Raw genomic sequence first — 4,589 nt, forward strand, 5'->3', positions numbered from 1 at the left:
TGTATCTAAAAGTTGAGTTTCAGAAAGAAAGGAAAAAAGAGAAATCCCACTCCCTCACCTCCCCACACACACACATACTGGAAAACAGACCTTCCTCCAACTTATCCAAAGGTTCCTCAGCCATGCCAACTCCAGGACTCCTGCACTCGTGGGAGGGCAACACCACCTCGAAAGCACAGAAGAACTTCAGGCTTTGCTTCTGAAGTGGTGTCACAATATCTTCATTTTCCCTTTCTTCAAGGTTAGAAAGATCCTGAAGCTGTTAGGATTTTGAATTAAAGGCTAGACTTCAAAATATTCTGGTGTTAGAGATAAAAACTAAACTCCAGCAATCCCAGGTAATAGTTTAGGTATGCTATAGCTTCAAAGTCAAGTGAGACTTGCAAATGAATGACTAGATATAGACAACACTTTTTTATTATATACCATACAAATACTGGAGAAAATTATGGACACCACCATCCAAGTCATTGAGATTATCACTAATTCTAGGTGGCAGGCCAATGTTCAGATACTTCCATGTGGAAGCCTCTCACATCTCCTCCCCATAGCCCTGCTCTATGCTTCTCTCTAAAGTCTAGGGGTTCAATGTTGAAAGGAGTCTGGTTAGTCAAAGAAAATCTACAGAGTTTACCCTGATGATCCTTTTTGACCACCCACTGAAACCAAAGTAGTAATTTGCCAATTCTTGGCATCTGGAGCTGTTCAGGGCAAGCGTATTATGTCAAACCGCCTTATGTCTGGTGCCGAGACGAACCTAAAGACATAAAAGACCTAAAAATATCACAACCCTACATAGAGACTTACTTTGGATATACCTGAGATTTATCAATACCAATTTCATAGAGTGGTTGTGAAGATTAAATAGGACATTTTAAGCAATGAGTTCACAGTGAACCCTAAATAAATGTTATTTATTATTTTTAAGTCAGTACTTTTCTGCATCATTTCCAGGGCCCCTGATTAACCAGAAGGTTCCCTGACCTCTGGTAGTGAAAGTGATGATGAAAGCAACCAAGGAAGCCCAGCAGAAGCCTATTACGGGGCTGGGGGTAAGCAAAGGAAGTGAACTGTTTTAGTCATCTCATCCTGCTTGAGAATATGACCTGAAGAGGAGATAAGATAGACCTGCAAGTGAAATAGGACCTCAATCTGTAGCACCCCCTCCCCAAGTTACTAACCCCTGTTAGAAGAGGGAATACGTATACCTCTATAAATGTAAATAAAGCAACCAAAAGAATTAGAGGTTCATCTGCATTAACAAGCTTCTTTGAGAGTGCAAATATTTCCAGTCTTAACTCTCTAAGTAACTTACATATTACTGTGGATTTTTTACATCACTAGTTCTTTCTTAAATGTCTATTTCCATTTCGAACAGGGTGTAGTATAGAAATATAGTTATAAAAATTCAAATAATACAAATAAAGTCAAAGCATTGTTAATTCTTTTTTGATGTGTTTGTGCATCTTCCTCCGTCACTAGTTTATGAGCTCCTTAAGTGCTTGAAGGAACCGTATATTATTCTTTCCTTGTTACCAGAAACAAGCATAGATCTTGGCATATAATAGAGGAGTGATGGTCTGTTGACTGAGTGAATGAATGAGTACATAAGAAAATGAAATTACTTTCTCCAACTGAAGCTGCCTGCTGGGAAGGAGAAATGAAGACTAATTTTTAAATGTTGAGTGTCGCAACATTTAAAACAGGGAGGCTACACCCTGTACGGTGAGTCATAATGGAGCTGTCCTGGACAATTAGGAAGCTTCAGAAGGGCTCTGAGCCCCTGGGTAGTAGAGACAGTTGACTGGGATAATCTTGCCACAGTTCTTGCTGGCAAACATTTCCCTTCATGCTACTGAGAAAAACTCAGATACATTAGGCCTTTCCTTCATTTTATTTGAAGACGTTATTCTCTTGTCTGTATGCACAAAAAATACAGAGGAAAAAAGATAGGAAGTATGTATACCTGATAATGAATAAAAGAAGACATAATTGGAACTTCCCTGCTGGTGCAGTGGTTAAGACTCCGTGCTCCCGATGCAGGGGGCCCGGGTTCGATCCCTGGTCAGGGACCTAGGTCTCACGTGCATGCTGCAACTAAGAGTTTGCATGCCACAGTTAAGGAGCCTGCGAGCCACAACTAAAGGAGCCTTCCTGCTGCTACTGGGGATCCCACCTGCCGCAACTAAGGAACCCACCTGCTGCAACTAAGACCCGGTGCAACTAAATAAATAAATAAAATTTAAAGAGAACGTATAATTAAAGTAGGTAACAATTTCGGGGGTTGGGTAGTAAACTAAGGCTCTGCATTAAATAAAGAAATCTAATACGAATGCCCTTTTCTCTCAACTCTATAGTGACTTGTAGAACATTTTCTTCATTACTCTATCAGTGACGGGCTTTATGCTGTGAAAATCTCAGAACCTAAGCTTATGGAATGGTCTTAATATCCAATGTAAGAAAAGAACTCATTACTCACAACTGATACCAAGTAACTAACTGTCTCATAATCTTTCCAGGATCATGCGTAATATCTGAGTGGTTATGTGAAATGGGAAGTAAAATTGGATGGCATGTTAATATGGAATAAGGTTTCTACAATGCATTAAAGAATATTTTAACCATTTTCTGGAATCTGAAGGGAGTTCTGAAGAGGCAGTTTCAGAGTGATAATGATGACGAAGCCTCCTTTATGTTACATCTGACAAAAGTTTGTCAAGCTCGGGACTTCCCGGGTGTCACAGTGGTTAAGAGTCCGCCTGCCAATGCAGGGGACACGGGTTCGATCCCTGGTACGGGAAGATCCCACATGCCACAGAGCAACTAAGCCCGTGTGCCACAACTACTGAGCCTGTGCTCTAGAGCCCGAGAGCCACAACTACTGAAGCCCGCGTGCCTAGAACTCGTGCTCCGCAACAAGAGAAGCCATCGCGATGAGAAGCCCACGCACCGCAACGAAGAGCAACCCCGGCTCGCCGCAACTAGACAAAGCCGGTGAGCAGCAACAAGACACAACGCAGTCAAAAAATAATTAATTAATTAATTAATTAAAAAAACAATTTGTCAACCTCACAGATTTAAAATCCACATAAAAGTAAATATAAGGAAGACTCTTGTGAAGATTTCTTAAATTAAGGGGCAGCATAAACTGACATGGTGTTTAACATCAGTTAAGTTTGGGTTTGGCCTCTAGTTTCCACATTTACTGTCATGAACCTTAAGTAAGTCACTTAAACATCCTGAGTTCGAGTTTCTTCATCTAAAAAAAAGAAAGAATGAACTGGGGAACTGGGGGATCAGTGGAGCAGTGCATCTGAGAGCATTCTGTACACCACAGTGCTGTACAAACACTGGCCTTCTTTCCCCCTCTGGGATCTTAGTTCCCGGGCCAGGGATTGAACCCGGGCCCTCAGCAGTGAAAGTGCAGAGTCCTAACCACTGGACCCCCAGGGAATTCCCGATGGCCTATTAGTTTTAAATTCAGCACTTCATCCCAGTAGAGCGAGGAATTCCACATTTGGACCCACCTTCACTGGAGATGCCTGAAAAAGCTGCTTCTGGTCACATGCCTTTTGGGCTCTGTGGGCATCCCTTGCTGAATAAACTTTGATGAGGGCATAGAACACAGGACCGGCCACTGCTGCGTTTGGGAAGACTCGGACCGAATACAGAAGGCCAAACTGAGAGAAGACTGTGAAGAGAGAATACCGTAGGGTGGTCCCATGCTAAGTAAGTGCAGGCAATTTCACGCCCAGGAAGCCAAACCGCCCATTCCCTTCTATTCCCCCAGCCCTTCGCCGCAGGCAACTGTGGTGAGCCTGCAACTCCAAACACTTCTCATTTCAGGAACAGGTTTCCCTCTGAAATCCTAAGCTTCGAGAAGCATGAGGAGGTAATGCCATCTGCTGGGAAGTATCTCTCAAAAATCTGTGGGGGCGAGCTGACTGCTCAGGTCGGCTCTAGAACTAAGATTCCTCTCAGCGGAGACCACAGGCAGATAAGGTGCTGAAGCAGTACCCCGGGGCGCCCAGTTACTGAGGCGCGAGGTGGCTTCCTCCAGCCCTCCCTCCGCCCCGGCTCGGCTCACTTACAAGGCCTCGGCCGTGGGTCCAGAGCTCAGCTCCCACACCCGCAAGGGTTTCTCACCCACAACGGGAACCACAAAAGTTACCAACGGCACCATCCGACCGTTACCGCTCGTGCGCGGCTCGGTGCCCAAGCAGACGGCGCCTGCGCACGGGCGTCTGGGCACTCGTGCCTCGCACCGCGTCTGCGCACGCGCTCCTAAGCACCGCATCTGCGCACGCGCGCCTGCGAACGGTCGCCTGCGCACCACGTCTGCGCTGGCGCGCGTGCGGAGACGCGGTGTGTAGGCGCGCGTAGGCAGACGGGGTCCGTAAACGCGGTGCACAGACGCCCGTCCGCAGACGCGCTTGCGCATACGTCCGTGCGCAGGCGCGCAGGCGCACACGCCCGTGCGCTATCGCGCAAGAGCAGACGTTCCTGCGCAGGCGCGCGACCGCACAAGCGCTGCGCAGACGCTCGTCCGCAGGCGCGCCTGCGCAGGCGAAGTCCGCTTGCGCACCGAC

General features: G+C 46.3%; 1 pseudogene; it reads right to left on the minus strand.

Moving 5' to 3' along the window:
• The window catches only part of LOC137755301 (RAD52 motif-containing protein 1-like), a 227,810-nt pseudogene extending 223,627 nt beyond the window's left edge, over positions 1 to 4,183 (minus strand).
• Positions 4,184 to 4,589: the final 406 nt, after the last annotated feature.

The sequence above is a fragment of the Eschrichtius robustus genome, chromosome 20, assembly GCF_028021215.1.
Source record: "Eschrichtius robustus isolate mEscRob2 chromosome 20, mEscRob2.pri, whole genome shotgun sequence".
Classification (NCBI taxonomy): Eukaryota; Metazoa; Chordata; class Mammalia; order Artiodactyla; family Eschrichtiidae; genus Eschrichtius; species Eschrichtius robustus.